Genomic DNA, 22,778 nt, shown 5'->3' with positions numbered 1-22,778 from the left:
CAGATAGAGAAGCAAAGATAATGGCCCCCTTAATAAGCAGACCCGTACCAGGGAGACAGAGGGGCGAAACTGACTACATTCTAACACACACACCCTTTTCGGCCTCAGATTTAGTAATCTGGAAGAAAGATGCCCCAACCTTCAGAGCAGACCCCCAAACAGTGATCAGGACCCTAAAAACCATTATAGATAGCCACAATCCATCATGGGGAGACATGAACCAACTATTGCACGTTTTTTTGACAAAAGATAAGTTGTTAAAACTTTTTGAAAAAACGGATCAGATTGCTAAACAACCGATCATAAGGGTCCCGGGTCAGGCTACCCGCCCCAGGGTCGCCTGGCCCCTTGAGAACCCAGAATGGGACTATAACGATGACACCCACTGGGGCACTTATACCAGGGCAAAACAAAACCTACTGGAAGCCCTGGAAGAGATCGGGAAAAAACCCCTGAATTGGTCAGAATTCCAGCGAGTTACCCAGAGAGACCAAGAGAACCCCGATGCCTTCTGGGTCAGGCTTATAGAGGCAGCCACAACTTAAGCCCACCTGGATGTGAACTGCCAGAAGGACCAGAGGATTTTAGCCTCGGCCTTCGTTGACCAATCTGCCCGAGATATTAAAGAACACTTTCACAGAATAGTCTCTAACTGGTCCACCTTAGATATCTCGGAATTGCGCAGAATTGCGAATTTTGTTTATGACCAGAGAGACAGACTCAAGGAGGAAGAAAGGGAAAGGAAAGAATTAGAGAAAGAAAGAAGGAAAAGGACAGAAAGACAGGAAGAAATGCAGATATTCGCTGCCATACACAGTAACAACAGGCAAACCCAAGGGCGGTTTCCCAGTAATTGGCAACGATGTATTAGGTGCGAGAAGACGGGATGCCCAGCGTACAAATGCTGCCACTGTTTCCGATGCGGGGAATTAGGACATTCAAGCCGGGACTGTAACCAGCCCCCTCCCCGCCGACAAACAGGACCCCTCCAAGATTTTAGACATAGGGACAACCCATTTAATCAAGACAACCAGAGAAACCATTACCGCAGGGAACCACCAACGGCACCCCTACCTCCAAACACCTCATTTTATCACAACGAACGAACTAATCCAAACAACAATCATTGGGAGATAGAAAGGGAAAACAACCCTCAAGCTTTATGACTAGGAACAGACGAGGGTGAATTCTCAGCTACCCTCCAAGGGCTTGCGATTCCCCTAAGGAATGGTCCGGAGGGAGAGACCATGATTTCCCTCCTCATAGGGGGAAAAGAATATGACTGTTTGGTAGACACCGGGGCCACTGCCTCTTTAATTGTCAAACCACCACACAAAAACTCAGTAAAACCTGGAGCTCATGATAAAATAATGGGAGTGGGAGGAACAGCTATCCCGGTAGAATACACAAACGATGTAACAGTTGAAGTAGGTCCTTTTTCATTGAAACATTCTTTCACCATATGCCCCTAATCTCCAGTCTCTCTCCTTGGAAGGGACCTCCTATGTAAATTAGGAGCAACCATCAGGTGTGGGAAAGGGGGCCTTGCCTTAGACATACCAGGAAGGAAAACTTTTCTACTAGCCACTCAAAGCACACTATTACATGCAGATTTGGCAACCCTACCTTCCTCTTTATGGGTATGGGATGCGACAGAGGTAGGACTCCTTAAAGGAGCCACACCAGTTACGATCAGAGTAAAACCAGGACCACCCCCCTGCATACCACAGTATAAAATCCAGGCTGAAGCCATCCAGCCCATACGCAAGCTGATAAACGCCTATTTGGAGCAAGGAGTTTTGCGCAAATGCACCTCCCCATGCAATACCCCAATTTTTCCTGTAAAGAAATCCACAGTGGACAAAGATGGAAACCCAATATTCAGATTTGTTCACGATCTAAGGCTAATTAATTTGCATGTAATTCCTCGAGCGCCGATCGTACCGAACCCGGCCACGATAATTACGGAGGTGCCGGCTTCAGCTACCCATTTTACTGTTGTAGATTTATGCTCCGCTTTCTTTAGTATTCCCATGGACCGCGCTTCCCAGTACCTTTTTGCTTTTACCTGGGAAGAACAGCAGTACACGTGGACCCGCCTCCCTCAGGGCTACACAGAATCCCCCACCCTATTTTCCCAGATCCTGAAGGCAGACCTCTCTTCCATCACCCTGCCAGAAGGATCAACCTTAGTCCAATATGTAGATGATCTCCTGCTAGCCTCTAACAGTGAACAGGCATGTAAAATTGACACCTTTCACTTGCTGAAATCCCTGGCTGAGAGGGGACACAAAGCCTCCCCCTCAAAACTACAATACCTAAAAAAGGAAGTAACATACTTAGGTTATATCATTGGCCCGGGGGTGAGGAAATTGGCTCCAAGCCGAGTAGAAACCATATTATCAATGAAACGCCCCCACACTAAACAACAAGTCAGAGCACTCCTGGGGGTTCTGGGATTCTGCCGCCCCTGGATCCCGTCTTTTGGGGAACTGGCGAAACCTTTAATACAATTAACAAAACAGGACATGCCAGACCCCATAACATGGACTAAATCTCTAGAGCAAAACCTCTCAAGAATTAAAAAGACCCTGGCTTCGGCTCCCACGCTAGGTCTCCCGGACTACAACAAGCCTTTCACCCTATTCATTCACGAAAAACTAGGCATCGCGTCTGGAGTCCTAACCCAGCGCTTCGGTCCAGGGCAGAGACCAGTCGCATACTATTCTGTTAGACTAGACCCGGTAGCCCAAGGGACACTCCCATGCTTAAGAGCAGTAGCGGCAACCGTTGAAATAGTAAAAAGAACCAAAGATCTCGTTCTAGGGCAACCTCTGACATTAAAAGTGCCTCATGAGGTTTTTGCCATTCTTCTAAAATCACAGACCCAAGCCTTCACGCAACAACGCTTAGCACAATACGAGGCTGAATTGTTTACTTCAGACCACATAACATTTGAAAGATGTAACACCTTAAATCCTGCTACCTTGCTTCCCACGGATCAAACAGATGATCACTTACATGACTGCCTCCACCTAATACAGGATGCAGAATTGCCTCGCCCAGATTTAACCGACACCCCCTTGCAAAACCCGGACTTAGAAGTTTTTATGGATGGCTCTTCTTTCATTCATGAGGGAAACAGGGTTGCTGGAGCTGCGGTAGTATCTCTTTACGAGATCATTTGGGCAGAACCACTTTTCCCCTCTTTTAGCGCCCAAGCTGCTGAACTCATCGCTCTAACGAAAGCCTGTGAAGCAGCTAGGGATCTATCTGCTAACATCTATACAGACTCCAAATACGCATTTGGAGTCTGCCATGCTACTGGAGCCTTGTGGAAACAGAGAGGGTTCCTAACATCAGCAGGAAAACAAATTGCACATGCCACCCAAGTCTCCCAACTATTACAAGCTATCCAGCTACCAAAAGCCCTTGCAGTCATCCATTGTAGAGCCCATCAAACGGATGATTCCATGGTCACTAAAGGAAATCACTATGCTGATACAACAGCCAAGTGGGTAGCCACAGAACCCCTTCCCTACAACATCGCTGCCCCAACAATGAGAGTTGATCCTGAAATTCAGTACAGGGACTTCCTAGAGCAGGGAGAAGCACAGATGTGGGAGGATGAATTAGGGGCAACATTTTCAGATGGGTTTTGGAGAGTCCCAGTTGGTAGACCTATTGCCCCACGCCGCCTCATACGCTTAATCTGTCAGAGGCTACATGCAAAAGGTCACTGTGGGACCCAGGCTATAGTGGATGCTTCTAGGAGAGTATGGCATGCACCAGGTATATACACAGAGGCAACCAGAGTAACCAGCAGTTGCCAGACATGCCAAGCCAACAATAGCACATCCCGAAAAGCCATCTATGAGGGAGGGAGGCCATGGGCACAAAGACCATTTGAGGCAATACAAATGGACTATCTCCAATTGCCCAAGGCCAATGGATACCAGTATGCCCTTGTGTGTAGGGACCAGCTGACACACTGGGTGGAGGCTTTCCCATGCCACCATGCCACAGCCCTGGAAACTGCCAGACACCTCATTAAAGATGAAATGCCAAGATTCAGTGTGCCACGAATCTTAGATACAGACAGAGGGACACATTTTATAGCACAAGTCCTAACATACATATACCAAGCTCTAGGCATAACACAAAATCTCCACTGCCCGCGTTCTCCACGTTCATCGGCAGGGACAGAGAGATTAAACAGGGAGGTAAAAACTCTATTAGGCAAGCTCTGCCAAGAAACACACCTCTCCTGGCCACAGGTCTTGCCCATTGCCTTATTCTATATAAGGACGAGACCAAGAAGGGATATGGGAATCTCCCCTTTCAAGATTCTGTTTGGCCGTCCACCTGACACACTACAAGGCCTTGACCCACAGTCTCTCAGCCTAGACAGGCTGGTCCTTTCTTCATACCTTTCAGCCTTGCATAGGAGACTACAGGAGCTGTGGACACAGAGTGCCCTAACACAGACGCTGCCCCTGGAGGAAAACCTGCACCCGTTTGAGCCAGGTGATAGCGTGTGGATACAATCCTTCACTAGGACCTCACCACTGCAACCCAAGTGGACAGGACCCTACCAAGTTCTGCTAACAACCCAGACAGCTATCTGAGTAGCAGAGAAGGACAGCTGGATACACTGGACACACGCCAAACCTGCAGTGGTGGACAGCAGCTCAGAAATTCCCCCAATCAAACTGAGGAAAAACCCAGACACAGAAGAATGGACCTTGCAAGCATTTTTTGAACACAACGAACTTGACCAGTAATAACTCTTTATTGACACCATTCGAATTACCTAGATATACATACTTACCTTTTTTTTTCTCTTTTTTTTTTTTTAAAAAAAATTGTTTGGGGGGGTTAGATTGTATAATGAGAAACAAAAAATCTATTGTAAGCATGCTACGTAACCTTTATTGTATATTGTTAGTTGTGACTCAAGTAACAGCATTCCTAGAACCAAACCTCATCCCAGAGAAAGGGAACATCTGGGAATACCTAGCAAAAGAGATACTGAACACCACAGAATTTTGTCTAGCGGGGGGAAACTCAGTGAAAGATATTCTGAAAACATGTTTAATGGGAGTAGCAATAGGACCTCAGGCTATACTTAACCACACATGGCTTAAACACTTCCCTATTACACAGCCCTACTCAACCATTTATGAGTGGGGAAACATCTCCATGTCAAGGGACCTAGACATGTACACTCTCCATGTAGCTGCTGTCTCTGCTTCATCTTGGTGCTTTGAAATATATGGGTGCAACGAACTGACAAATGGGAACTGCCTCAACTTAAGTAATGCAGAATTGAAATGCAATAAAACAGAGCAGATCCCATTCTCTTATAGCTACCTGAGGCTGCCTCATGGCTGGTTCATACTATGTGGACTACAAGCCTATTCCTACCTACCAGCCAACTCAACAGGAGGCCCATGCACCCTAGGGAAACTAACCATGCTAATGCCATCTCTACAGAGACAACACAGGAGGGCTTTCCACTCTTTAGAGGCAGACTGTGACTCTCAAGTGAGCCTACTCACCAAAACAGAGTATGTCTCATTGGCTGTTTCTCTAGTGGGAGTGCCAAGACTAGCTGTTCGAAATTCCAGGAACCTAAATAGCTTGGCATGTACCCTAGCAAAAAGTTTAAATTCAACTTCCCACGCATTGGATGCCCTAAACAGGGAATTGAGACAAGTCAGGGAGGCCACCCTTGAGAATCGCGCAGCAATTGATTACTTACTACTAAAACACCATCATGGCTGCGAAGAATTTAAAGGATTGTGCTGTTTTGACTTAGAACAAAATTCAAAAATTGTAAACACAGAAGTCAAACACCTAGAGGAACTGGCAAAAAACATTGGCCATAGCCAGTCATCTCTAGACTTTTCTTGGCTCTTTTCTTGGTTACCAGACTTCTCTTGGCTCAAAATCGCCCTAACAGGTGCGGTCACTATCTGTGTACTGGGAGGCCTTTTGTGTTGTCTCTGTCACTGCATCCCCCCCTGCCTGGGCTGCATAAGGGCATGTAAACCGAATCTTCCCCAGAGAAAGGCAGGACATAATCAGGCAGCCCTCATGATGATCCAAATTGACCACGAGTATAAAATTTACACAAACCTAGATCCTGCCAAAGGAAAAGAGGATGAAGAAACACCTATTTAGCACTAGCATGCACACACAACAACAACAACAACAAAATGGGGGATTGTAGGAAGGGAACACCACCAAGACAGTGCCAGGGCCAGAAGGACATAATCAACTCAGAAAAGCAAAGATCACGGGCATAGGAAAAATGACCTTCCCAAAATAGAACACATGAACATCAGGGCCATTTAGGAACAAAAGAGGACCCAGGGAAATAACACACACAAAAGACTCAGGACATGCCAGAAAAGGAACTATCAAGACAGCAGAAACTAGGAAAGCAAAACAAAAGGAATGGCAGAGGATTAGCAAAAGGAAAAGATTTAATCAATAGCCCAAGCAATCTGGTAAGAGTCAAGCCGGGGGTAAGGGCTTACCTGATAACAACGTGACCAGCTTAAGGCAAGGAGCAAATAATAAGAACGGAAGGGAACAAAAGAACATGAGACCAGATAGCCCAGACACCACCCAGTTTCAAGTAGGGAAAAATTAGGATAAGAAAACAGGGCAATCCAAGAACACACACACAAAGGGAAGACCCACAAAAGTAACAAAAGAAACAAAGAATTTCCTTTGTACCAAAAAGTATAAGAATGTATGCTTACCTTGTAACGATGTCAGCTCACCCAGGAACGCTGGTCCGCGGCATCGCTCGATCTGACTTCCTGAAAAATAAAGAAAACTTGCTTTCACTCAGCTTGCTTCTCTCGCGGTTTTGCACAGCGCCGGTACGCTCTCCCAGCCAGGAAATTCGAATCCTCGGGGAGGGGAAACCTCTCCTCCCTTCTAACAGTGGAGTATTTTTTCTTTTGAAATATAAGGATAAAAGTTACTTTTAAAATAATTTGTAACCCAGTATTGTTTTGTTGTGGTTGAAATTTTCCGATTTTCATGAACTCAGATTGATTAGAAAAAGGAAAAAATTGTAGGACGTTAGCACCCACCCCTCTCCTAGAAAACTGAAATATTCTAGGAAATATTAAAAAGGCAGAATATTTCCCCGAAAAGAAAAATAGAAATCTTGAGACAGAAACTCAGCCCCAGCTCCCTGCCCCCAGCAGATACTTTGGTTATTTACAAGACAAAAGGCTGGGGCAGCTTATCTACAACACAAAAGACCTTCAATGAAAAGGTGCACCATAGGGCAAAGCTGTTTGAAACTGTTGTAGAAATGAGAGGCTGAAGCACATTCCTGGGTCAGACAGATATCTTTTATTTGCGCAAAGGTTCAGGGCTATGTTTGATTGTTGCAACCTGAACAGAGGATGATTATTATTCTATGACTTAAATATGTTTTCAAGACAAAAGAGTTCTATGAGCCTTTCCAGCTTCCATATATGGTTACATTAAAAAGACATTTCACTTACATTACACTTTACTAATTATCAAACCATTACCTACTATTTAATACAATTATTTAGGCTACACATTTTCACTACTCCATCATTAAACTATTACAACTTTGACTAACCCATCACTTTATGTTTTACAACTGTCCTTTAAGTGCTGTAATGTTTAAATGCTGAAATTATGACTATACTTTAAACAATAAGTAACCTTTTGTATCCCCTGTATATCCGTCCAGATGTTCACATTTGATTCTGTTAAGAAGATGTATAGAAGATGTATAGAATCAGTGGGTTTGACACAGGGCCATAGGTCAAGTAATTATAGGGACATCCATGAACTAATTGCTTAGTTTCATTCACCAGAACTCCACTCTTAACTTTTCTGCTGGATGACAGTTTATTTATTTATTTTATTTATTTATTTATTTATTTATTAAATTTTTATACCGCCCCCTCTCCCGAAGGACTCGGGGCGGTGAACAGCCAGAATTAAAAACACACAATACAAATATTAAAATACATTAAAACGAAATTAAATTATCTTTGGCTTCTCCAATTTAAACCCCCTTACCCATAAAATTCCCCAATTAAAAAATTTTTAACCCAGCCCGGCTTGCTGAAATAAAAAAGTCTTCAGGGCCCGGCGGAAGGTCCGGGATTAGTCGTATCCCTGAGTTGATGAGTTGAGCCTCATCAGAAGATATATTTTACTAATAATGAAGTCCAGCTGCCTTTAGCCAGCACGTATCCTTAAGTGAATAGATGAGTTCATTCAAAGGTTACTCAGATTTCATAGGATTTGATCTGACTTTATATACCTGACTGGGAATGATTATTTCTTTTATTCACCTTTTATTTTCTTTTATTTACCTTATTTCCACCTCATTATCCCCCCCAATGGAAGTTTTTCCATGCATAAACTTTCATTACTGCTTACACAACACTCTGTCTTCTAATACACAAAGCTAATATATAATATTCCACACAATACACAACATATGATTAATCTAGGCAAGATAGTACTCTCTCCATTCTTTCCCGGACCCCATTTCGACATATGTGTCTGTATCATGAACTTTTCTTCAATAAAGCGCTCTGTCAACACAAACGCCTTCTCCTTTTGTATCTCTTTCACTGCTCTGATAGATAGCTGTCTCAGCACAGGGATGGCACAAGGAATAAAAGCCAAGCCCGCCACAGCACAAATCAACAAAAACAACATTTGTTTAATCCACCCAGATCCAGGCACCCAAGAAAACCACATGTCCGGTGTTTGTAATCTTTGACCTATCTTGGATGCCCTATCCTGCAATTCCTTGGCAATTCCTCTGACCACACCTGATTTATTCATGTAGAAGCAACAATCTTCTTCCAGAAATACACACACACCTCCTCTCTCTGCGGTTAGGAGGTCTAAGGCACATCGATTTTGTAAGACCACTACAGCCAATGAATCTATCTGATCTTGGACCTCGACCAAAGTCCCAGCTATTTGATTCAGGCTTTCTTGAAATTCTTCTGATAATTGCTGAAATTGTACTACTGAGTGTGTTAAACCACCTATATCTGTTCCCACTGCAGTTCCTATCCCCATGATTACTAATAGTGGGACTAGGATTGGTACCCGTTTCTGAACATGTCCCATGAGAGGAACAGGGATGGTATGTTCTCCACTGACAACACCTATTTTAGGAAAAAGGTGTACTAGTGTGCATGTTCCAGTCCAATTTGTTGGTAAACATAAATATGCATCTTTCCCACAATAAAAGAAAACTCCCTTTTCCCCTACACACACGCCTATGTTCATTGAGAAAGCATGGGCTCAATGGTTCTTTTCATTGGTCCAGACTCCCAAAGTCCCTGCTACGAACATTCTGGCCAGGGGCTGTAATGGGACTTCTAGTGAAGGGTCCCTTTGCTTATCTCTGATGATTGGGCCTTCTAGAAGATATCGGGAGGTATTATTCCCAGGGGGAAAGAGGATACATAGGCCAGTGCTGGATCTAATGGAGAGCCAGATAGGGAAACAAGGGGGTTGGAATGGACTGGGGCACCTTTCCAGGGAGGCATTCCCGGATCCCTTCCATCCTCCCCATCTTGTGACTGTGGCAGTAGGTGGTAGTGAAAAAGTGACCTTATGATGAGATGAGTGATGTGCAGAAGGAAAAAGATCTTTGGTTAGTTTTACATCCATAAGGTCTGTTTTAGGACCAAAGGAAATTTCTGATGGACATTGTTCTTCTGTGAGGGATCCTACAGGCCTACCAGGTTTTTGATACCTCTTTTTTTTTTTTTTATTATAAAAGTTTTACCATTACATTTTCACCCCATTTTCACCCCCCTAACCCACCCCAACCTCCCCAAACCCCCCCTCCCTAGCCCCCCCTAACCCTCCCCTCCCCCCCGGACTTCCATAGAATGTACCCCATCATTATCCCCTTTATATAAAAAAAGCCTTGAACTCTAAACCCCCCCCAACCCCCATATCATTTTTCATCTTCAGATAATTCAAATATTTCTATCTTAATATAATATAATATAATACTATCTTAATATAATACTACTTTCAGTGAAAAGCTATTTGATACTTCCTAGTTTGATATTTGTTCTGCACATAATCTATCCACTTTTTCCATTCACATTCATAAGTCTCTTGCGAGCGGTCTTTTAAATATGCTGAAATCTTCGCCATCTCAGCAAAACTGGCCATCTTCAAAGTCCATTCTTGAACAGTAGGCAAAGCTTCATTTTTCCAATATTTACCTATCAACAATCTCGCTGCTGTAATCATATACAAAATCAATTTTGTTTCATCCACTGTAAAACCCTTAACTATACCCAAAAGAAACAATTGTGAAGAAAATTGAATTTTTTTCTTCAAAACATTCTGCATGACCCACCAGATTTTTATCCAAAAAGCCTTAACTTTCTTACAGGTCCACCAAATATGATAATATGTAGCATCTGTACAATCACACCTCCAACATTTTGGCTGAACATTAGGGTACATACACGACAATTTCTTAGGATCTAAATGCCATCTATAAAACATTTTGTAAAAATTTTCCCTCAAATTCTGCGACTGTGTAAATTTAACATTCTGAACCCAAATTTTCTCCCATGTTTCCAACATCACTGGTTCTTCAAAATTTTGTGCCCACTTAATCATACAGTCTTTAACTAGTTCAGTTTCTGAGTCCCTTTCTAACAAAACATTATAAAGTCTTTTAATATGCATTGGACCTTTCTCTTTTATATGTCTAACCAGCTCTTCCTCATGCAACATAATACCAATTTTTTGGTCCTCTTTCCATCTCAATTGTAGTTGATTATATTGAAACCAAGTTAAATTAATCCCTTCGTCCAACAGTGTCTGTAAAGTCTTCAGCTGCCATCTGCCCGCATCTGTAAAAAGAACCTCTTTGTATAAAAACCCCCCGAGTGACATTATATTTATATTCCACATAATATGACCAAGATCCAGCCATAGCGGTATTTTGTAATCCCATTTGAATCGGTGCTTCTTCCAAACTCTCATCAAAGAATCTCTAAGTATATGGCTTTTGAATACTTTATCCACTTTGTTGTCATAGAATAAATAAGCATGCCATCCAAATTCAAGGTCAAAACTTTCTATATTCAGTATTCCAGTCTTTTTCCTTCCAAACCAATCACTTGCTGAGGTTAAAGCTGCTGCTTCATAGTATAACTGTAGGTTTGGAAGTTTAAGACCTCCCCTTTCTGGAACATCTCGCATAATTTTCAATTTCACTCTCGGTTTTTTCTCGTTCCAAACAAACTTATTCACTCCAGTTTGCCAAGCTTTCAATTGTTTATCACTTTTAAGCACCGGAATCATTTGAAACAAAAAAAGAAATCTTGGCAAAACGTTCATCTTAACTGCTGCTATTCTCCCAAGTAAAGACAGCTGCAGTTTTTTCCACATCTCCATATCTTTCTGTACAACTCGCCACAGTACTTCATAGTTATTTTGAAACAATTTAATATTTGATTCTGCAACCTGAACTCCTAGATATTTAACCTTTGGTACAATCTCAAAACCTGCCTTATTTTGAAGTTCATGTCGTCGATCTTGTGTCATATTTTTAACTATCATCTTAGTTTTTTTCTGATTCAATCTAAAACCTGATACTATACCATAATCTTGTATAATGTCTTTCATCTGGATTATTGATTCCATCGGCTGTGTTAGGGTAACAACCAGATCATCTGCAAATGCCCTTATTCTGTAATCCTCTTGCCTTATCACTATACCTTTCAAGTTATTCGAATCCCGTATTGTGTTCAACAAGACTTCTAATGCTAAAATAAATAACAATGGGGATAACGGACAGCCTTGTCTGGTCCCTTTTTCAATATTAAACTCTGATGTCAAACTTCCATTAATAATAATCTGTGCCTTTTGTTCTTGGTAAATTGCTGAGACCGCCTGTATAAATTGGTCTCCAAATCCCATTTTTCTTAAAGTCTTTAGTAGAAAATTCCAGTCCACTCTATCAAAGGCCTTCTCCGCATCCAAAAAAACCAGCACTGCAGAGATCTGTTTATTCTTCTCAAGATATTCCAATAAGTCTATAACTTGCCTTACATTATCCTTCATGTATCTGCCTTCTATAAATCCCGCTTGGTCATCATGAATCACCTCTTGGATTACTGGCATCAGTCTGTTGGCTAATACTTTTGCATAAATTTTATAGTCATTATTTAAAAGAGATATTGGTCTATAATTTTCCGGTTTTTTAGGACCTACTTGTTCTTTTGGTATCAAAGTGATATATGCTGATTTCCATGATGGGGGTATTTTACCCCCTTGTTGTATATTACAAAATAAATCTCTAAGTTGTTCCACCATTTCTGCTTGTAGAGTTTTATAATATACTGCAGTCAATCCATCTGTTCCAGGAGCTTTAGCTGTTTTCAGTTGTTTAATTGCTGCGATTATTTCCTCAACAGTTATAGGATAGTTCAATCTTTCTTTTTGTTGGCTAGTAATTTTTGAAACTCTTTTCTCTTCTAGATATTTTTCTATAAGTCCATTCTGTATATCATCTTTAGCATATAATTTAGTATAATAGTCTACAAAAACTTCTTTAATCAATTTTTGTTGAGAAATTTCTTTCCCTCCAATATCAATACTCTCAATAGTCCGCAAGCTCTGCTTCTTCCTTAAAGTGTAAGCCAACCATCTTCCCGGTTTATTAGCATTACAAAACGTATTATGTTTCGCATATTGTAAATTTGTTGCAGCTTGCTCCGCCAAGAGCATTTGAAATTGATCTTTCAAAAGTTTTATAGCACCAGATATTCTTTCATCTGTTGGGTTTTTAATGAGTAGCTGTTCCTTATTCTTTATTTCTACTTCCAATTCGGATCTTTTCTTTTGTCGATTCTGTTTGTGTTTAGAATTCATATAAATGAGTACCCCTCTCATATACGCTTTACTCGCATCCCATACAATTTCAATTGGGGTACCCTTATTCAAGTTCATCTCAAAAAATTCTTTCATCTGTTTTTTAAGTTCTGTTATATTTTTTTCATATCTAAACAAATTTTCATTTAGTCTCCATGACCTTCTCTCAATCTTTCCCATCTCAATTTCTATCCATACAGAACTATGATCGGTTAAAGTTCTTGGAAATATCTTTGTTCTTTTTGTTTTAACAAGTAAATCATCTGATAACAAGATAAAATCAATCCTGGAAAAAGATCTATGTCTATCCGAGAAAAAAGTATAGTCCAATTCTTTTGGGTTATAAATTCTCCAAATATCTTTTAATTCCAAATCTTCTTTCATGTCAAAAAAAGTCTGTGGTAGTCTGAGCCTTACTTTCGCCAAACTCTTTTTATCTAGTTTAGAATCGATTACTCCATTCCAATCTCCCATTATTAAAATAGATCTGTAGTCCCATTGCAATATTTTATTATGTAAAGTCTTATAAAAATGATCCTGTTGTTGGTTCGGAGCATAAATTCCAATCAAAAGAATTTGACCGCTTGCCGTATGCAATTCAATTGCGATAAACCTACCACCTTCATCTGCTTCTATGATTTTAGCAGACAATCTTTTATTTACATAGATAACCACACCATTCTTTTTTTCCGAGGTTGAAGCTATAAAATGTGTTCCTAATTTAGAGTTTATCAAGTATTTATGATCTTGAGTTCGAATATGAGTTTCTTGTAAACAAATTATGTCATTATTAAATTGTCTCAGGTATGTAAATAACTTCTGCCTTTTTTGTGGTGAATTTAATCCGTTAACATTCCAAGATAAAAGCCTAATTGTCATCTTGACCTTTCTGAAGCGATGAGCTGCCTTGCCTCGCTTCTTCTGAGGTCTTCGGCCTCGCTCCCCCCATGGCTTCACTTTGTGTGGTGCTTTTAGCTCCCCTTTTATGTTGACTTTCTTGTTGTTGTTTTTCTTTTATTTGTTTAGAAATTGCACGAGTTATGCGCTGGTCCTTAACTTCAGGAATCCGAGCTGGATCCAAAGCAGCATCTCTTGTTGACAAAATTGGTGAAGATTCTAACAGGGATTCCTCCATAAAACCTCCTCCTCCAACAGCTCCCTGCATTTCCACTAATTCCATCTGCTTGGACTGTTGTTCCCTCTCATGCTGAGGTTGCTTTTCCTTGTCACTTTTTGTCTCCAACATTGTGGATGTACGTGGGGATGATGATCTTTCTTTGAGAATGTTATAATAAAAATATTCCGCCTTCTGGAAAGTATTCAATCGATGGCTCTCTCCATTATATTTCAAAATTATACCAGTTGAGGCATCCCACCGGAATGGTATATCTTGCTTTTGCAATTCATTCACTAGAAACCTATATTCTTTTCGATCTTTTAACATCTTAGGTGGTAATTCCTTGTAGATTCCAATTTGAGCTCCCTCCACTTGCACAGAGGAAAGAAAGGATCTTTGCAAAATATCATTTCTTATTCTTCTGTCAGTAAAATATATCACCACATCTCTGGGCAATTTTCTTTGTCTAGCCACCCATGAGTTCACTCTGTAAATTTTGTCTATTTTATAAACCACGTCTGCTGGGTCAATTTTTAACAATACAGCCAAGGCATCCGAACAAATCTGTCTCAGATCTTGCCTATCATTCTCTTTTATTCCTCGAAGCCTTATAGCAAATTCCATGGACCGAAACTGTATCATTGTAATCTCATTTTCAACTCTCTGCACTTTATTGTCCACATCAACAATTTTAGAATCAGTATCCTTCATTTTGACATTAACTTCTGATTTAAATTCTTCCAGTTTGAAATCCACTTTGGTAATGGTTTCTGCCAAATCAGAAACCACATTTGACAATTTGTCAGACACCTTGTCATAATTTTCTTTCATTGCCTCTTTAAATTCATTAATTTCTTTCTTCATTTCCTGTTGTGATTTTTGAAATTTATCATCCAGAGCCTGGGTAATAAAATCTTTCAAACTTTGTACATCAAAATCCTTTCCCTCACTCTGCTGACTGGGGGGGGGCTGCTGTTCCGGTTTGTGAGTGGGAGATCCCTCCCCTGCAACCTTTGCTTCCTGTTTCTTTGAAGCCATTCTGCCACGTAAATTAACTTTTCTGAAAAAAGGAAGTCTTTCCCCCCCCCCCTTTGCACCTCCACAAAGTCCTTTAAAAAAGTCCCCCAGATTTGATCAAATTAGAAATTAAGTAAGCTGGAGCAAGCTCAGGTTTATTTTAAAAAGGAATTTTTCTTCCACTCTTCTCTGTTCGCTTGCTACAAGCAATGCTACAATGTAGCTTGTTAAAATAGCTTTGCGAGATCACTCTCCCTTTCAGCTCGTTAACACTGGAGCGGCGCCATTTTTTCAAGCCGTTTCCGCTCGCTCTAACTTTTCCCAAATCAAAAGTTCAAAAACAGGAAAATACTTGCAGTTTCTTGGTTTAGGGGTTGAGGTTGTGTTGTAACAAAATTATTTTTTTTTAAAATGTTTGCTGCAGCCGGCTTGCTCTGACAAGCAGAGTCGTCCCACGCCGTCCGGAGTCTCCGCAAGTTAAAAGGGAGCCGCGCCCGTTTCCTCCCCAGTAGCAGACTTCTGGGGGTTCACGGGGGCTCAACCTGCCTCTTGCTTCCCTCTTCTCCTCAAATCCTCGGGATTTTGGAGTTTTCAAGCCGCTCCCCTCACTCGGAGCGGCTCTACAGGCGGCGGGGCTGGCGGTCCTTCAGAAGCGACCGTCTTCGCCGGTGGCAGACAAACCCGGAAGTCACCTTGATATCTCTTTACACACAGTGAAGGTGTTCCTATGAGTTCTACACCAGTGGCTATTGGGCCAGCAATAGGGAGGCAGCTTTTTCCCAGCCGTTGGAATGCCTTATAAAAATCTCCTTGTATCGGAGATACTGGTGCTTTATTCCTACTATCTTTTTCAAGGACTATTGTAGCCTTTGTCCTTGCCCAGAGTTGTGGTTTGACAGGAACTGCATGTTAAGATGAGGGGCTGGCAGATAAATACAACCAGCATTTTTCACCGAGGTTAGGGTCATACTGATTAACAAGGTCTTGACCCAATTCCAGTATCCTTGATATGTAGTCTCCTCTTCTTAGTTGTTGCATGGGCCCATTCTCCTTTTCTATTCCCCCAGGTACTGGGATTGTTAAACTCTTGACCTCAGGTTTAGGAGTGGGTTTAGGTCTAAGGCTCCCTCCCCACCTTATAATACCATGCTGTTGGCGGGAGCGGACTTTACCCAAAGTGTCCCCATTCAGTGTCCTGCTGCTGTTGGTTCCCCTGGGAATCTTGACATCTTTAATTCCTTCTACAGGGACAAGGGGAATTTCTTGAACATCCACACAACATGGGGAACTACTGTTTAAGCTAGCATCACTCACTAGACCCTTGGCTAATAGTACCCACAACCCCAAATAAATCATAGTGACTTTATTCCCACACCCACAGGGCCTTAAGAGCACAAGACCCGAAGTTTACAAGTTCACCAGGTCAGGAAGAGCTGTAGAAGTATATGTAACTTGGGTGAGATCAATATCAGTTGGATCCCTAGGTTTCCCACAGAACAGGTCCTTATATATATAAAACAATACTCCCAGAAGTACTAAACCAGTGGTGGCCCAGAGTCCCCACACCCAATCTTCCCAAACCATGAGTGTGTTTTTAATAAGTGCTTGCTGGATACTATCACTGTTAATGGATTTTACATTACAATTTACAATCGTGGAATGTTGTCTTTCTCCGTTTCAAGCTTCGGCCGTGCGCAGGGAACCAGCTTCCGGAGTGGTTCGACAAGGGTGACGATCACCACCGTGCGTTGAGAGTCCGTTGCCGGTAGGACTCAGCAGGGTGTATTCTTCTTGAACCTCAGCACCAAGGGCCGGTCAGTTGTTGTCATCTGGTATGTGACTGGATCACTTTGGTCTGCGGGCTTCAGTCTCGTCCAGTGGATCCAGGACCGTCCTTCCAAGGACTTAACTGCAAGAGGTGAACACATCACAACAGTATATGGCCCTTTCCATCTAGGTTTTAAAGGCTCATTTTTCCAATGTTTTATCCATACTCTATCACCTGGTTTGTAGTTGTGACCTGCAGTTGTAATGGGGGGGGGGGGTCTACATTCCTGCATATAATGCCTCAGTTTGTTGACATGATTGTTGTGCTGTTGTAACTGCAAAAGTAATTTTCTTGCTTCTACCCCCCCTTTTTGAACTAAATCCGGCCAGCCTTGAAAGTGGTGCTTGAACAAGGCAGGGGGTCTCCCATACAGAAGTTCGAAAGGAGACAGCTGGTATTTGGTTCGAGGGGCTGTTCTAAAAATATACAAGGCCATGGGGAAAACTTGAAGCCATGGCAAGTGGGTTTCTAAGCACAGTTTTGTAATGATTGCTTTCAATGAGCGATTAGCCCTTTCACTTTTCCTACCTGATTGAGGCCGAAATGAACAGCGATACCTCCATTTCAGGCCTGCAGCTTCAGCCAAGTGGCGATTTATACATTGCACAAATTCTGGGCCATTGTCAGAGCTGATGGTGGATAGACATCCAAATCTAGGGATTATTTCCTTTAAAAGAAAGCGTGCTACTTGTATAGCTAACTTATTTCGAGTGGGGAAGGCCTCTACCCATCCAGAGTAAGTGTCAATGAAAATGAGCAACGCTTTATAACCATTGCATTTGGGCATATCAGTAAAATCCACCATTAAATAGTCCATGGGTAAGTAGGAGATTGGCTGCTGTCCTGGTGGTAAACGCGGTCCTTGCTTAGCATTTACTTGTGCGCACGTAGGACATTGGGAAGTTGCTTTGGCAACCAGACTCTGCAAGTTAGGTATGTAGAATGTTGCTTGCAACTGTTGGGCCAAAGCAGTTTTGCCACTATGTGAGGTTTGGTGTGCCTCTGATACTAAAGGCCAGGCGAGTGAAACTGGTACCACTAGGCGATTGGAAGAGTATACCATCCCTTCACCAGATTGGCTTTCAAATCTCCTTCGGCTTTCTCCTTCTCTACCTGAGTATAGGTGGGATAAGATCTTTCAATGTAGGATTAAACTTCTTGTGCCATATAGAGATAATAATCATTCCTATCCAGAGGCAGGTGTGCTGCCAATTTGGCCTCTCTATCAGCAAATCGATTGCCTTGTGCAACGAGTGTGTCCGCCTTCTGATGACCCGGACAATGGATGACAGCTAAGGATTTGGGAAGTTGTGCAGCAGAAATCAGCCTTTTAATTAAAGGGGCATGTTGAATTGATTTGCCTGTAGAGTCAGTGAAGCCCCTTTCCTTGTAAATAGTCGCATGTGCTTGAATAGTCAAAAAGGCATATTTACTGTCTGTGTACACATTAATAGTCTTTTCTGTGGCTAATTCTAATGCTCGGATGAGTCCCCACAATTCAGCTGCTTGGGCACTGGTACCCACTGGAAGAGGGGCACTTTCAATAACTGCGTGTTGGCTAACTATAGCATATCCTGCATAACGAGCTCCTTTTTCCATAAAGCTTGAGCCATCAGTGAACCATGTAAGCTGGGCATTTGGAAGAGGGGTGTCAGTCAAGTCTGGTCTACAGGAATACTGATGATCTAACACATGTAGGCAGTCTCCTTCAACTAGACTTTCCTACCGCCTGCCCCCACCGCAGGGAGACGGAACCGACCAGATGGTTCCGTCCCAGGCGCCTGATGGATCCCGAAAGGTTCCTGACGGAGCTTGGGCCGTTTCCTGAGACTCTAACACACGACTCGACTGAAGAGCTGGTGGCCGCCTGGGAAAGGGCGGCCGCCGGAGCTTTGGATCGCGTCGTGCCTTTGCGGCCTCTGACCCGATGCCGATCTCAATTAGCTCCTTGGTTCTCTGAGGAGCTGAGAGAGATGAAGCGTCGGAAAAGACGCCTAGAGAGCATTTGGAGGACTAGTCAATCCGATTCCGACCGGACACAGGTGAGGTCCTATATCAAGACCTACCTAGTGGCGATAAAAGCGGCAAAATCTAACCATTTTTCCGCTCTTATCGCATCTGCAGAGAACCGCCCAGCCGCCCTGTTTAGGGTGACCCACTCCCTTCTTCGGGGGGGAGTGCGGGAAGATCCCTTGCAGGGTCGTGCTGAGGATTTTGTGCAATTCCTGCACGATAAAGTCGCTCGGATTCGGGATGGCTTGGACTCCGATTGGATGAGTCCACGGGAGGAGACCGGGGCAGGCCTTGAGAATGTTATCTGGGAGGAGTTTGATCCTGTGACTCCCGAGGATGTGGACAGGGTTCTGGGTAAGATTAGTGCCGCCACGTGTTTATTGGACCCGTGTCCCTCCTGGTTGGTACTGGCCTCCCGGGAGGTTACACGAGGCTGGCTCCAGGGGATTATAGGTGCTTCTTTGGGTGAGGGTGCCTTTCCTGCTGCCTTGAAAGAGGCGGTAGTGAGGCCCCTCCTCAAGAAGCCTTCCCTGGACCCGGCTGAATTAGCCAACTATCGTCCAGTCTCCAACCTTCGTTTTGTGGCGAAGGTTGTTGAGAGCGTGGTGGCACGACAACTTCCCCGGCACCTGGATGAAGCTATCTATCTATCTAGACCCGTACCAGTCGGGCTTCAGGCAGGGGTACAGCACAGAAACGGCATTGGTCGCGTTGGTGGATGATCTCTGGAGGGCTCGGGACAGGGGTTGTTCCTCTGTCCTAGTCCTATTAGATCTCTCAGCGGCTTTTGATACCATCGACCATGGTATCATGCTGCAGCGGTTGAGGGGGTTAGGAATAGGGGGCACCGTTTTGCGGTGGTTCTCCTCCTTCCTCTCCGACCGCTCGCAGTTCGTGTTGGCAGGGGGGCAGAGGTCGACCTCGAGGCGTCTCGCATGGGGAGTGCCGCAAGGGTCGGTCCTCTCGCCCCTCCTGTTCAACATTTATGTGAAGCCGCTGGGTGAGATCATCCGTGGTTTTGGAGTGAAGTGTCATCTGTACGCTGACGATACCCAGCTGTACATCTCCACCCCAGACCACCCCAACGATGCCCTTGATGTGATGTCCCGCTGCCTGGAGGCCGTGCGGGCCTGGATGGGGAGGAACAGGCTCAGACTCAACCCCTCCAAGACCGAGTGGCTGTGGCTCCCGGCGCCCCGATATAGTCAGCAGGTGCCATCGCTGACTATTGGGGGTGAATCTTTGCCCCCCACGGAGAGGGCTCGCAATCTGGGTGTCCTCCTGGATGCACGGCTGTCTTTAGAAGAGCATATGACGGCCGTGGCCAGGGGGGCCTTTTATCAGGTTCGCCTGATTCGCCAGTTGCAGCCCTTTCTGGATCGGGACGCCCTGCGCACGGTCACTCATGCCCTTGTTACTTCCCGGTTGGACTATTGTAATGCTCTCTACATGGGGCTCCCCTTGAAGAGCACTCGGAAGCTCCAGCTGGTCCAGAATGCGGCCGCGCGGGTGGTTATGGGCGCAACCCGTTATGCCCATGTGACACCCCTCCTGCGCGAGCTGCACTGGCTCCCGGTGGTCTTCCGGGTGCGATTCAAGGTGTTGGTTACCACCTTTAAAGCGCTCCATGGCATAGGACCCGGGTACCTCCGAGACTGTCTTCTGCCACCAATAGCCTCCCACCGACCAGTTCGTTCCCACAGAGAGGGTCTCCTCAGGGTGCCGTCAGCCAAGTTATGTCGGCTGGCGACGCCCAGGGGGAGGGCCTTCTCTGTGGGAGCCCCAGCCCTGTGGAATGAACTGCCCCCGGAAATTCGTAAGATATCTGACCTCCGGGTGTTTCGCTGCGCATTGAAGACCCTGTTGTTCCGCCAGGCCGGACTATCAATACAATAGTTTTAAATTGGGGTATTTAAATTTATTGGGGTTTTAAATTTGAGCCATTTATTTAATTATTTTAAATTTTATATCATTGTTTTGTTTGTGTTTTTAAATAGGCTGTACACCGCCCTGAGTCCTTCGGGAGAAGGGCGGTATAGAAATAAAATTATTATTATTATTATTATTATTAGTCATGCGGCGGGAGGGATGCATCAGGTACAGGCATGAGAGTAGCGGGATTAATAGTGGCACATTGGTGAAGACTTATCTGGGGGTTTTCTAACAGCAGAGCCTGATATTTATGCAATCTCTGGTTACTTATCCACAAGTGTCCTTTGTTTTCTAGGATAGTTTGCAACGCATGGGATGTGTAGACTGCTACTTCTGAGGTAAAAGTTAGTTTGTTTGTGTCTCTCATAAGTTCTGCCACAGCTGTCCAACTGCTTGGATAAGTAAGCCACTGGCCGTTGCCATGATCCTTGCTGTTGAGTTAATACCCCTATTGCCACATTCTGACGGACATCCACATAAAGACGAAAGGGTTTGGAAAGGTCTGGCAACCCTAAAGCTGGAGAGGATGTAAGTGCTTCTTTTAAATGACTTAATGCATTTGTTTGTTCTTTGCCCCATTCAAACGGGTCTGTTTCTGCTCCCCGGGTTGAAGCGTACAGGGGTTTGGCAAGTAAGGCAAAATTGGGAATCCATAAGCGACAAAAGCCCATGACTCCCAAAATGCCTCACAGTTCTTTTCAATTTTTCGGCGGGGGCAGTTGCAAGATTGCCTGTTTCCTAGGTAATCCTAAATTTCTCTGACCTTGAGATAGAGTGTATCCTAAATACGTGACCTCTTTCTTTACTAATTGAGCCTTTTTCCTTGAAGCTCTGTATCCACAGTCTTTCAGTAATTCAAGGAGGGTTTGGGTATTTTTGAAACAGTTATCCTGAGTGGTTCCTGTTACTAACACATCATCTACATACTGAAGGAGACAGTCCCCTTCCTGAACAGGTTGGAAGTATTGCAAGTCCTGAGCCAAGGCGTGCCCAAAAAGGGTAGGAGAATTCTTAAAGCCTTGGGGTAATCTTGTCCAGGTATACTGGCAATGTCTCCGCAGTTTAGAGTCTTTCCATTCAAAGGCAAACAAGTCTTGGCTATCAGGATGTAAGGGTATAGTGAAGAAAGCGTCTTTCAGGTCTATGACGGAAAACCATGCGGCTGAAGGAGGGATGGTCCCCAGCAAAATGTAGGGATTCGGGACTATTGCGTATAGCGTGACCACGGCATTATTTATTGGTCGTAAATCCTGGGCTGGTCTCCACCCCCCATCTGGTTTTTTTATGGGCAAAATTGCTGTATTCCATGGGGATTGAGTTTCTCTGAGTATCCCGGCGGCTAAGTATTTGTCAATTAAAACTTGAATGGCTTCTGCCGCTTGTTGAGGAACATAATACTGAGGTACTCTGATGGGCTTGTATCCCAATTTCAGTTTAACTTCTACTGGGGAGGCAAATTTAGCTAGCCCAGGGGGGTTATCCTCTGCCCACAGGGTAGGAACATTAAATTCTTTCCATATACTTTCCTGAGTTGAATCTTGCATTAACATTAATCGCCAAGTTTCTTCCACTGGATGCGACACCGTCAAGTACTGTCCATTTTCATTGAATGACATGGTGGCTCTCAATTTAAAAAGTAGATCTCTACCTAATAGCGGAACTGGGCGTTCAGGCATATACAAGAATTGGTGTTCTACTAGGCCGTTCCCAACCTTGCATTTAACCGGTTTCAGAAGGCTGTGTGTGGCTGGTGTGCCTGACACTCCTTGGACTCTGACTTTCTCCTTTGATAAAGGGGCCACTTGTTTATTAATTACTGATCGACTGGCTCCGGTATCGATCATCATGCGGACTTGATGTCCTCCCACCCATAAATCCATCATGGGCTCCGGGGGTGGGTCCGTGGGGCCCTGGCCTCCTCAG

Source organism: Pituophis catenifer, unplaced genomic scaffold, assembly GCF_029215685.1.
Source record: "Pituophis catenifer annectens isolate HBS135680 unplaced genomic scaffold, rPitCat1.0.hap2 SCAF_5, whole genome shotgun sequence".
In the NCBI taxonomy this organism is placed as follows: domain Eukaryota; kingdom Metazoa; phylum Chordata; class Lepidosauria; order Squamata; family Colubridae; genus Pituophis; species Pituophis catenifer.
Note: the sequence above shows the minus strand (reverse complement) of the source record.